We start from the raw sequence: 14,717 nt of genomic DNA on the forward strand, positions 1-14,717 counted from the left end.
AAAATATAAAAAAAATATTATATCTTATCAAAAATCCGAAAACATCCACCGGTACTACAGTAGCATAGTGAAACATAATATTTTTTTCTCTCCGTATACGGTTCTTCAGATGGCGATAATTCAAAATAGCTCGGAATGATTATTTCAATCGAAAAAAATTAAAAGTTATTGTTTTTGTTAACGTAATGTTTTGATTCATATCAAGTTGATTTAGTTATTAAAGATTTTATTTATTTTGTTGAAGATTTTTATTTTTAAAATACCAAAAATTGTTGCTTTCACGGGTAAAATTTATTTGATTAATAAATTAAAATTGAACTATAAAATATTCATACCTATGCCGCACTTTATCCGTACATATGCTATACTTGCAAAAAAAAAAAAAAATAATCATTTTAGCATAGTATTTATTTGCGATACATTTATTAAATAATTTTGACCCGTGAGAGCAACAATTTTTGTTATTTTATAACTAAATCAACTTGATATGAATCAAGACATTACGTTGACAAAAACAATAACTTTTAATTTTTTTCGATTAAAATAATCATTCCGAGCTATTTTGAATTATCGTCATCTGAAGAACCGTAAGAGCAGGATTACTTTTATGTCTTCTCGCAAAAATGGCATACGTATGGATAAAGTACGGCATACGTACGGATAAAGTACGGGTAAAGTACGGCAGATAAATAAGATGCGAAAATAATTATTTTTTTCTACCAAGTCCGGCATACGTGTGGATAAACTACGGCATACGGACAGGTTATGTACGGCAGATAAATACTATGCTCGATCAGTTTTTTTTTTTGTAAAAATGGCATACGTACGGATAAAGTACAAAAAAAGAGAATATCAAAAAAGTCAAGTACAAAAGTACTAATTTCTTTAAAAATCATTGACCCATATGAATGGTCTTAACTTTTGACAAAATTTTATACTTGACCCCGCCTGGTTCTTCCCAAATAGAGTTTCAAGCCTACACACTTTTATAATTGTTTATAATATTGACGACGGATATTCATACATATGTACATCTTTAGTTTCTTGTACCATGCAATATGCATTATTAGAAGGGGGAGAAGCTTATACCCACTCTATGCATTATACATTAAAAGCGCCCCTACATTTTACTTTTCGAACTATTTTACCGAAGTCATTTTTTGCCGCGCACCAACGATTTCGGAAAAAATTGAAAAAATTTTTTCACACATTTCTCCCTATGGGTTAATTTCAAAGAAATTCAGACTAATCATGGAGAATTACAAAGTAATCGCGGAGAAATATTTTTACGAGTGGTTGGCTAAGTATGATAGTTCAGTATTACATACATATGTTTCATATTCGTATTAATCAATTTGATACAGATGAAGTGCTTCTACTTCTCACTTTTTAATGATGAGTCTACATTTGTGTAAAAGACTTGAAATTTTATTAGGGAAGAACTGGGCGGGGTCAAGTATAAAATTTTGTCAAAAGTTAAGACCATTGATATGGGTCAATGATTTTTAAGGAAATTAGTACTTTTGTACTTGACTTTTTTGATATTTTTTTTTTTTTGTATGTTTGAAAAAAAAAAATAATAATTTCGAATACTTGACTCTCCTTTTTGTACAAAAATTTATTTTTGTTTTTTGTTTGATACTATATCCTTTTGTAAAGTCTTTTGATCGTTTACAATCAAAAATAACGATACCCAACTGTTGCATTTCACCATCAGACGGCTGATACCGAACTTAGGCCCGAGCACCCCATTTATAAATTTGCACTTTTTCTTTTAGAAAAAAAAAAATTTCCAAAAATGGCAAATACGCCCTTCTTTCATTAATGTGACGATATAAATAATAAAATTTATAATAATAATATTCGAAATATGAATTCTAATAATTATCATTGACTAATAATATTTATATTTGAATATTATTGTCAGTATTAATATTATTATTATTATTATTATTCATTGTGACATGAAACTACTTTGAAAGAAGTTTCACTTCCCCCGCGCGTACTCGCGACACGCTAATTTTTTTTTTTTAAGTGACTTAGAAGAAAAAATTAAATTTTACAAAAAAAAAAACTATAGTCTATTATTTTGAACTTGGCAAAACTAGACGAAACTAGTCAATAAATAAAAATGACAACGGACGGTCATGAAAGCCAGAATGAACGATAAGTCACGTTCCGCATCCCTGGAGCGCTTGGGCCTGAGTTCGGACGCTGCCCGAAAATTAATTAAAATTGCTGACACACGCTGGCTGTCACATGGTGCTGCTGTTAAATGAGTAATGGAACAATGGCATGAAATTCAATTTATACTAAAATGAAAAACGACTCCAACAGTCTATACTTGGTTTTCTTAAATCCGATCCTTGACCAAATGAATTCATTGAACATAAAATTTCAAAGTGACAAAATTGACGTTGAAAGTGCGTATACTGATATGGCTACAATATTCATGTCTTTGGCCTCAAGAATTTTAAAGTCATTATTTATGACACAAGCTTCAAACAGTCAAAATCTTTTGAGTCAAGTTATGGCAGCAGTTACAAATCCTGTTGCATATTTATCTATTGACAATATAAATTATGGTACTGAATTTTCACAAGAACTTCAAAAAAGTTATTTATCTAGTGAGATTATGAAACGTTTAAAAAAAGATTGTTGTAATTATTTGATAAGATTGTTATATGAGATGAAAAATCGTCTGCCAAAGAACATGGAAAAGGTTAAAAAATTCAAATTACTCATGCTCGAAGAATGTTTAAAAACTGCTGAAAGAAAAAAATTTAAGGTTTTATGGGAAGTAATAAAAGATTTTGTAAATCCAGAAGTTTCTGTAAGTGTTTATGAGAATCAGTAGGATAAATTACCATTTGTAAACTGGAAACATTATTTTCCAAAAGAAATAATACCAACGAACATAATTTTATTTTGGCCTGAAGTATTTAAGTTTCAAGATGCCAGGTGATTTATTCTTTAAAGAATTAGCTAAAGCAGTTATTAGAATATGTTGTCAATACCAACTAGCAATGCATGTGCTAAAAAAGTTTTTTCAATCATTAAATTAAAAAAGACAATATTGCGTATCAAAATGCAATATGAACTTTTAGTTGCAATAATGAGGCTTGTGATTTATATGAATGTATTTAAAATTACTTGTAAAACCTTTCAACCAACAACAGATACGTTAAAAAGATTTAATCCTGCAACAATGTATTCTTTTACAGAGAATATTTTAGAAGCAGACCAAAGCCTTAATCAAAGTGAAGAAACTTATATTTTTGACTGTGGTAAGCAATACATAAGCCAAAAATTATTTCAATAAAAATACATTATGTATTTTATTTTCGATATACCGTTATTTTTAAGCCACAAGAGACTATGTTTATTATCTGTTTATTATTGAAATAAATATAATTTATTTAATATTTAATATTATAAAATAAAACGTAGTAGGTAATGGTTGTATTGCCATTTTTAAAAAACAGAAACTTAGAAAAAATAAAAAGTTCCCCCGCCGGGATTCAAACCCGAGTCTTTTGCTTTCCGGGCAAATGCATCAACCTCTAGGAATTCGTCGAAAAAAACGGGATACCAGTTATATATATCGAGGGACTTTTTTAATCTAGAGAATAATTGTGGCAACTTGGCTCTAAAAAATGCTAAATTGTGTTATTTATTTCAACCTCAAGAATAAAATCATTAAAATAAATAAAATAAACATTATTATTAATAAATTATATAAATTTAATTAAAGTAAAAATTTGAATAAAGCTGTTGGATATTTTTATTCGCTATAAATTTATCAAAGTATTTTTTTATCGTTGAATTTTTAGTTTTTCTAACTTCGATTTTAGCTCGCGGAGGCGTAATATAATACATAAAAGTAGACACGCATTCCAGAGACGCAGTCGATAATATACCATCAAATTTATAACACGAATCCAATGCGTAGTTGTCATATTTTTGTTGACAAGAAAAAAAAATGATAAAATTAGCGTTTTTTTTTTTAATTGCTATTTTTTATTAAGGCGACATGAAACCCGATTCTGCCTTATCTCGGGGTGCCGCACGCTCCATCTATAGGTCCCCAGTGGCATCACTAGAGCCCTATACTTCGGCTTGAGGCCACGGGAGCCAACTTGAAAATGTCAGAGCATATGTTCCTACGAAACAAGAAGATCCTACCTTGCTTAGTAACCGAAAAAAAAGTCCCTGTGTCAGTAATCATTTAACGCAGTAACTATCTGCGTAAAACAGTATCGTATTTTGAAATACATTAAATTCAAGGAACACGAGTTCATAATTGATAAATAGAATATTATTTTCCAAATATAAATGTACCTTCAAGTAATTTTGAACGTTAATGATAGTAAATCATGTTATTACTTTAAATTTTTAATTTTGTTTATCAATATATTCAACCAATTCAATAAAACTGTTATTTATATCACCGTAATATACAACATTTTTTGTCATACAAAAAAACCACTAATAGAAAAAATTAATAAATTAAAATTGCGTATTGTGTCGTAGAACAAATTTGAATTTCATATAATCATAAATTATAATTACTATTTTTATTAATAATTATTATTAATCTAATTCTGGCATGCATCTTTTTTTAATTGATCTAAAAAAATGTTTTAAAATAATTTCAAAGAAACTTTGCTTTAATAAATAATAGAAGATATTTTTGTATTGTGTATTTCATCTGTAATGATTTTAAATCAACTGGGAGTCACGGTAAATAGTTTTTTAAAACATTAGCTTGTAGGTATGTTAGCAGTTCTATTAACAGATACATGTAATCTTCATCTCATATTATATGAATGTCTTATGAGGTTGTATGAATAATTATATGTTTCAAGTGTCTATGCAAAAATGTATTTTTACGATTGAAAAATAAAAAGCATTTAATTGTATTTGATCAATGACTTTTTAAAAAAAAGGAAAGGTTTGCATGTATTGACAGTGCGTAAATTATTGTAAACAAGAAATAAATTATAGTTAAGATGTTTAATTGAACTCGAAAAATACACTAATATATATAACTGATATTAAAATTTACATGAAAAGTGGATTCATCCGAAAAAAAAAAAAAAAGATCGGTCGGTCGTGTATCATCTTAGGGTCTGTGAGTGTGGAAATACACCAGTAGAGTGCACCCTCAGTTACATAGACTGCATTGATAAAAATATTTAAACATAATATAAATATATATATATATATTAAAAAAATAATATTATTAATTTGAATCATGTAAGTATATGATTAAAACAAAAAAAAAAGTAAAAAATAATTTCTTGCGTTTATGTATATTTAATTAGAGCAGAACTCAAATAGTTTACAATTTTTTTTTTTTTCTTAATAATAAACAATCAAAATCACATTTATATAATAGTTTGAAAAATAAAAATAACGCTAATAATGAAATACACATAATTATATAAATCAATGTAAGCAAACGAGTCACTGAAAGGGTCGCACACGAAACAACCATTCATCAGTTAATCCATTTTAAAAATTTTTTTTACGTGAGTATATAAATATTACTAATTGTAAGTAGTTTTTTTTTTTTTTTTCGTTCTGTCATAGTTATTATTACTATTAATCATTATTAATTATTAGTTTATTATTTTGTTTATCTACTTTGAAAATTCCACCACGGTTTTTATTATATTATTTTCTTTTACTTGTGATTGCAACAAACTTATTGAGTCGATTATTAAAAACTTCAATTATCTATGTTGGTTTAACCGATGTTCAACAAGACGTTTATTCAAGAAAATATAAAAAAATTGATATCAAACAAATCTATAGTTACATTTTCTCATCATCAGTTTTAATCGATAAAATTCTATATTGTAAATTTAAATGTAAATTTTGCTCTAGAAAAAAAATTTTAAAAAAAAAGCAATGTTAAACTATTATTACCCCTTGAATTATTATTATAAAAAAAGAATTTCTTGCACATGATTAACACAATCTTCATCTTCTCATGAATTATTATTAATAATATAATCACTTTGAACAATTATAATATAAATTTTATAATCGAATATTATTTAAAATATTTAATACATCAAAAAATTAAAAAATATGTTGAATATAATAATTCGGTGTGACTATGAGGTTGAAGTGGATAACCATCATGGTCACTGAAGTCATATCTGGTGCTGACTGTCCAGGTACAGCAATGGGACACTAATACCCAGCAAACCTCAGAGACAAAAAATTTTCATCATATTATGTATTTTAATTTGTTGTCATTACTATTTATAGTTGTGATATTATTTGCAATTAATAAATTAGTATTGAATTTTGTTTTTGGCTTCGTTGGTATATTTAAGTGTATATATATGAAAAAATTTCATCATCATTTGTTTATCATAAATTGGATAACAAAATAGCAACACCTTATACCATTATCAAAAAAAAAAAAATAAACCCTGATTGTTAGTTAGTTATTATTAATAAATAAATATAAAATATATATACTTTTTTTTGTTTTTATATAGCCAAAAAAGGATACACCTTTTTAGCAAGCTTTTTAATTAAATTGTATATTAAGAGGTCTAATTTGTTTGAAACAACCAAAAACAACAACAAAGTGATTAATGAAATTATTTGAGATGATCCTTTACACATGTTATTGATCTCTTAATAAACAATAAATAATTGTTTGCGGAAGAGGAAGTTGACAGTCCAACACCACACTAGGAGTCGTTATAAATTTTTTTATGAATTTAATTTTTTGCCATTGTATTCGGCCAATACATTAACATACAGTAACATTTAATACAAACTTGTTATATGTTATTGCCATAAAATCAATTCAATGATTCATTATTATTATTAATTGATTTAAAAAATTATTAACAAACTGATTTTATGGTTTAAAAAAAGGTTTCCCGAACACCATATGAAAGTGAAAATAATTTTTTTTTTTTTTTCGTTAAATTTATATTTGTTATGAGGTCTTCCACCAGCTTCATCATTTTAAAATAATAATTATTATTAATCATGCAATGATTGTGTTAGTTTATGATTCAAGTTTTTTTTTAAATTAAATTAATTTTTTTAGAATAAAGATTGATAAAACAAATGGTAATGAAATAAATATTCGTTCGTAATTTAAAAAATTAATGAAAAATTGAATTATTATAGTATTTTTTTTTTACTATTGTTAATAATTTTTTATTAAATGATTATTCGTATTTGTCGTCTTAAATTATTATCAAAAAAAATAAAAAAAATAATGAGTATTAAAAAATAAAAAAATTATTTAAAAATTATCTTAATCATTTTAATATCTGGTGGAGAATTATCGATTAAATTCAAAGTTATTCATTGAACAAAATGTGAAATATAAAAGTAATTTAATAATTTCATTCGTTCAATGAATAATTTATTAAAAAATTTATAATTAAAAATTATAAAAGCTTAAATAGTTAAAGCTTAAATCTACAAGCTTAAATTTATAATGATGTTAGAGATGCTTGTGCAGTTTGTGTCTGTTTGCTGTAGACAACTGGTTCCTTTAATGGAATATTTGTATGTGCAACTGAGACAACAGTTAATTCATGAAGTGTTTTTTTCTTCAAACTATTAAGAAAAATTAATAAATATTGAATTTCAAATTATTACAATTTAAATAATAATTTTTACCTTTGAACTGAATAATTTATACTTGTTGGTTGCATTCTAGCATCAGGTGTTGGATTATTTGATTGATCTGATGCCAAAGAATTCATACTTGAAAGACTAGATAATACATCTATCAAAAAAATAATTAAATAGAAAATTAATACAATGATAAACAGGATAATTTATTGATAAATGATTAATAATTTTTTTAAATAATTATTAGAGACTGGAGCAACACCCAATGATGACAATATGTCATCCAGCTCTTTTTGTTGACCCCTGTTTGGACCAGCAATACGAGCAGTTGCTGATAAAACTTTTTAATAAAAAAACAACATAAAATAATAGTAACAAAATTTTCAATAATATTGATTTTTTTATTTTTTTTCATCAATCAAAACTTACATCTTTTTGCTTTTTTTCTTTTCTACGTTATTCTTTATCTTTTCTAATGGCTTGAAGTTTAGCCTTTCTTTTCCAGCTCTGCTTTTCTATCTGACATTGTTGTTATTTATTTATTTATTTATTATTACAGCTTATTAAAAATAATACATATTAACTTAATGATTTTTTACTAACACAAGAAACTTATGCTAAAATTATTTTCTTGAATTATAACAAATTTATTAATTCATTATTATATTTTTAATATTTAAATTTTTAAAATAATATTTCGTATTAATAAATTATAACAAACAAATATAATAATTTAAACAAATATCATCAAAATAATCATGACAATTACCTTGTTAATTAGTTAAACAATTTACAAAATTATTTTTTATAATAATATAACAATGACAAATTTTATAATGGATATTATATTTTAAAAAATAAAAATATTAAACGTCACTTGTGATTACTCCCGATCAACCCTTCTTTATTCTTAAGTTACCACTTTGTGTCTGTTTTTTAACTTTTTAAATTTTATTCCTAAATTTATAACAAAACCCAGAATAATTTTACACTACTCTCATTACCTCGTGATTATTCTGATTTCTCTTTTTTTTTTTGTTGCTTATTAATTTTATGTCGCGAAAAATTATAATTTTAAAATAATCTAACAATTTTTATTTCATTCAATTAAATATTGAAATTTTTTACTATTTTTTTTTCAGCAAAAAAAAAAAAAGGATATAAAATCATGATTTTTTTTAGCTAGAAATTTTATACACATTAAACACTTTCATACATCATAAATTTCAAACATTCATATTTTTATATAACTTATTGATCCATTCAATTTTGTCGAATTTTTTTCGATGTTTAAATATTATATTAATTCATGTAATAAATATATGAAATATTTCTTAATAAAATATTTTGAATTATTTTTAAACTTTTAAATTTGTGATAAAAAAAGCTTTCTGCAATATCAATAGATTAGCAAAAACATTCATATTTCCTGCAATACCGACTGTCTTATAAATTCGGATGAATTAGTATTTAGTGTGATTTCGATCGAGTATATTACAATATTGCGTTGAAAAACAAATTAGTTTGAATTAATAATTTAATGATTTTCTAATCGCCTAATTAATGACATACAGATAATTAATTTATTAATAACATAACAGTTTGTAATTTGCGAGTCCTCAATTAGTAGAATTCTTGCAATTTAATTATAAAATTTTACTGCTGAAAAGGGCATCAAATTTTCTATACATATATCATCAATTCAAAAATAAATAATTAGTATTGTATAAACTGGATGCAATTTGAGTTTGAAACTCATAAATATACACATACAAATCGTCTTATAAAAACGTTAGAGTCATAAGTTGGTTTTCAAAGGTTAAGTGCTTTACTTTATTTATCATTATAAGGAAAATATATTTTTATAAAAATTATAATTTCAAATTTCAATTGATACGTGGATTAAAAACGTGTAATTATATTTGTAGCAAAATATGTTAATCGTAAGGATCATAATATTTTTCTATTTACAATTTACATCAAATGGCACATAAATTAGATATTAACTATGAAAGAAAACCACGTTGAGTAAGAATAATTTTGTTCATTTTATTTGATAGCTAACTTTTTTTCGACTATTTATAGTTTTCAAAGCAATTTTCACGTGTGTAAGTTTAGTATTAGCATTTTAAAATTTCGAATATTTTACTTTTTTTAGTGAGCGACAATATCAAATATAGAAATGTGTGAAATGTGTTTTTTTGAAATATATATGCTTTTAATAATTCATACTACAGAAATTAAGGTTGCTTCCAAGTCGCATCACCGAACCAATATTTATGCCACGAAGGGCCCGTATATCGATAACGTTATTTTTTATTCCCGTGTCTTAAAATTTTTTGTGGCGCCACTGATGAAAAAACCAAGTTCTTTATTAGTATGTGTGTGCGCGGCAACACACTAGCAAACAAAGTTTACGTCGTACGCCAAAACCATGCTTGTGTTCATGTCAGTGTGCCGCGCATCTAGCAAAATTTAGAAGTTTAAAAGTTAAATATTTATTGAAAGAAAAAGAAGAAAAAATTGAAATAATTATCAAAATTTTGTCTTGTCCAGGGCTACAATCTGATAGTAAATGTACAGTTTTGAATCAACACAAAAAAAAGTTATTTGTAAAAACATGAGGTAACGCGTATACCTTGTGTGTTAAAGTTGTCAACTTTGACAGTAAATATCTCGAAAAAAGCAAACAAGAAAAAATTCAAAAAAATTCACAATATAGATAATTATTTCATTTAGAAAATAAGCCAAAAAAATCGAAAGTCTATCAATAATTCAGATATTCGGAATCAACCTTAAGCTTTTTTACAAAATAATTATCGTGTAATCTATAATTCTATGAATAATTCAAACAGGTAATATTAAATTACTATATATATAGTGTTCATATGGAAACAACGCTAGGGACTTTCTATTTCTTTGAATTCTACACTGCAGATAGTTTCAAGTTGACTCCCGTGGCCTCAAGCCGACGATTACTACCGATCGGTTGAGAGACAACTTAAGATCTAATGAAAGAGCGATTTCTCTCTTTATTTTTATTGTAAATAAACATTACTGTTTACAATGAATTATCATAATTATTATCTGTTATTATTAACAACAATATAATAATAAAGCATATGAATTTTGTTTATATGCGACAAGTGTCTAATAATGAATTATTATTAATTATCAATGAATTAAATTGATTATTGATATTATTATATTAATATATTGAATCATTGATTCTTTTTCGAATCCAAAATTTGCAAGACACTAAATTCTGTGTTTTCCACAGTTATTATTGATTACCAATAATTATATTGAGCCATTGATTCTTGTTCGAATCTTAAATTTACCCGACTCTAAATTCTGTGTTTTCCACAGTTATTATTTATCAATAATAATTATAACAATAATAATGTCAATCTATCAACTCATAGACTGACGTTATTTTGATTTTTTTTTTTTACAAACTAATTATACTTCTAATTAATTGATGTTTCTTCACGTAACTTAGTTTCTAATCCTTTGATATGATATATACATGAATGTTTAGTTATATTTTCAATATTTTCAGTACAATTATTATAACTAAAATATTACCAGTAGCTTTTAATATTAATAATCCGTCATCAAAAACTGTTGATTGAACCAAAACAACCATGATATATTTGAAATAATGATGTTAACACTCAATATATATGTCCAACTGAACCAATTATTAACTATGGATTTTTCAACCTCTTACCTCTTACAATTTATTGTAAGTTCAACTATAATCCATCCAATACCTTGTGTTTAAATGGATGAATGAATTTTTTATTATCAATTGTTATAATAAATATATTTATCAAATAGATCAATACAATCTGACAATTCATATTTTTCCACAACATAACCTATAACATATCAAATATTTTTTATTAATTTTTTGTTAACTGATGACATAACTTATCCATTTATAGTATTATTTAACGTATCTGTTTATGTAATTCATTTAATATTTATTAATATTTTCAATGATAAGTTTTGATCCTTTTAATGTTGTATATGCTGTTGTTGATGTACTGATAATTGAATAACAACATGTTGACACCAAATACAATGACACAATAATAATGACACTTCAGGTTGATTTAATTGTTGCATTAGGTTGACGTTTTAAATATATTCTCCAATGACGCTTTTATTATTAATAAATTCTTATTTTATATCAAGAAATTATTGCTTTTATTTTTTTTATTATATTGGAGAAGTATAAGCATATGTATCTCTGCTTGGTGCAGTGTTGTGTCAGTTACACGGCCATCTTGACAGGTTGAAAAGAGACACAATTACCCAATCACGCATGCGCGACAAAATAAAACTCATTGTGGTAATTTCTCATTTTTACTCAACTCTTTTTTTTTATAATTCGAAAATTTTTTTATTACAATTTAAAAAAAAAACTTAACAATTTACACAAGCTGTCCTGTAAAGTCTGTATACTTTTCTATACAAAAAAATACTATATATTAATTTTTTCTATATAAAACAAATGGGCTTTGCCGGTAAAGAAGGGTAACTTGTGTAAATTTTTAAGTTTTTTTACTAAATAACGTTTAACAAAATTTTCGAATTTTGAAAAAAAAAAAGTTGGATGCCCTTAAGGACAGCTAAGACAATATACCAGTAAATTTTTAGAATTATTGTACACGTAGTTTTTGAAAAAAGTTGTTTTGAAAATTTTCAAAAAAATATTAACTCATAAAAAAATTTCCGAATTTCGAAAAAAAAAGAGTTGGATGCCCTCGAGGGTACCGAAATACATTTGCAGCTAAATTTTTAGAATTTTTGTACAAGTAGTTTTTGAAAAAAGTTGTTTTGAAAATTTTTTTAAATTACCAACTTCGAAAAAAATTTTTGAATTTTAAAAGAAAAAAAGTTAGATGCCCTTGGGGACAGCTAAGGCAATATACCAGTAAATTTTTAGAATTATTATACACGTAGTTTTTGAAAAAAGTTGTTTTGAAAATTTTCAAAAAAATATTAACTTGAAAAAAAATTTTCGAATTTTGAAAAAAAAAAAGTTGGATGCCCTTGGGGACAGCTAAGGCAATATATACCAGTAAATTTTTAGAATTATTATACACGTAGTTTTTGAAAAAAGTTGTTTTGAAAATTTTTAAAAAAATATTAACTTAAAAAAAAAATTTCGAATTTCGAAAAACAAAGAGTTGGATGCCCTCGAGGGTACTTAAATACATTTGCAGCTCGATTTCTAGAATTTTCTAACACGTAGTTTTTGAAAAAAGTTGATTTGAAAATTTTCAAGGTGGTAAGGCAGAATCGGGTTTCATGTCGCCTTAATCACATTTTTTTGATGCACTCATTTTATAGAATGAAAATGAAAAAATAAAAATATTACGAAATATTAATATAAAAGGTGGGATATATGTATATATATAGTTGATACGCATGAAATTTGTATAAAAATGAGACGAAAATTAAAAATCTAATATATTGATTTTTTTTAATGCATGTATGGACAAATTGAAATATATTTAATGAATGAACCGAAGTATGGTCCAATTAATAAATATGATAAAGCAAATTGGCTCTGTCAGTAAAAGAAAGGGAAGAGTTAGATCCAAATGAAAGGTTGCTATTCCCCTCAAGAGGAAGCAATTTCAGAAATTTTTAAAAGAACAATATCGTTTATCTACCAAACTTAAGTTTTGAATCCAATAAAATAAATTATAAATTATAAATTATCAAAATATTTTTTTAATGTTTCTATATAATAAGAAGTCGTATCAAATCGAATTATAATACAATTTGAGACTCCATATCGAATGACATATCGTCAACACCATATTGTATTGTATGCGTCATATCAACTAATCACCAAATCGTGGCCACAGTAGACATGAGAAATGTAATACTTCTTTTTAGGTCACACTTAAAAGTTATTTAGAACAAATCGATACATTGATATTGAATATTCCATAGTTTGTTGAATTCAGTGCATGACGTACATTATCAATATAATCACAGTTATTTTCCAATATAAGTATTCTGGCTCTTTTTTAAACTGGATTAGACTCAAAGAAATATGATTACACACGCATCGGAAAAAAATTTAAAGTGCAGTCAAAAACGTTATGATGACGACATGCATGCATGTGTCAACTACTGTATAATTGGTCTTGATTAAGGTGGAGGTAATGAATTTGCAAAAGACATGTCTCCGAAACATATAATAATAATGATAACAATAATAATAATAATAGCATCAAAACAAGAAACTTTAATTTTTGTATACAAATTTGTAATTGTAGTTTTGTAATTGTAAATTTGTAACTCAGTACTTTAAAGTAACTCATTTTTTCCCATTTTAATAAACAAAATATGTGAAGTAAAAAGTATGAATAAAAAAAATTAGGCGGTTATTTCAAAATCAAAATTACGAAATATTGTAAGAATGCCGCCTAATTTTTTTTTTTATACTTTTTACTTCACATATTTCGTTTATTGAAACGGGAAATAATTTTTTAATTTTTTTCCACATTTTCAACATATCATTAGTTTGATTAGAAAAATAAATCATTTGTATCAAACAAAAAAATTAATTCCTTGAAAACGCTTTTTTGTTTGTAACACATTATAATTTATTTAATTCATTACTTTTATTGTTTATATTGAGTCATCTGTCATTTGAAACAATCATTACATCGTTTTAGATAAATGACAATTGTTTTTTTACAAACAGCCACCGTTTGAATGAAAACATCACGTGGCATAACTTTAGAAGTTTATTTCTTAAGGAGGTTATGCAGAAATTACTCTTTTTTTTTTAAATATAATGAGAATGTTCTGAAATTTTGTACACAAGTAGATCTTTTCATTCTGAATACAACGGTATAATTATTTTCTTATGTTGATTGGTTAAATTTTTTGTAATTAATTATTGAAAATAACATTTAACATTGGCTCTCATGGAGATTTCAATCATTTTTTTCGGATAGAAAAAATGATGAAAAAGTCTTGAAAAAAATCACACATATACTAGAAACCGAGTTTTATTAATTGCGCGAAAAATTTTCATATGTTGATTGGTCAATTAATGA

At 25.3% G+C, this 14,717-nt stretch overlaps 1 pseudogene; it reads right to left on the reverse strand.

The window, feature by feature from the left end:
* Positions 1-7,478: 7,478 nt before the first annotated feature.
* On the reverse strand, positions 7,479-8,149 carry LOC122859858 (annotated as a pseudogene).
* Between the last annotated feature and the right edge of the window lie 6,568 nt (positions 8,150-14,717).

Source organism: Aphidius gifuensis, linkage group LG6 (assembly GCF_014905175.1).
Source record: "Aphidius gifuensis isolate YNYX2018 linkage group LG6, ASM1490517v1, whole genome shotgun sequence".
NCBI lineage: Eukaryota > Metazoa > Arthropoda > Insecta > Hymenoptera > Braconidae > Aphidius > Aphidius gifuensis.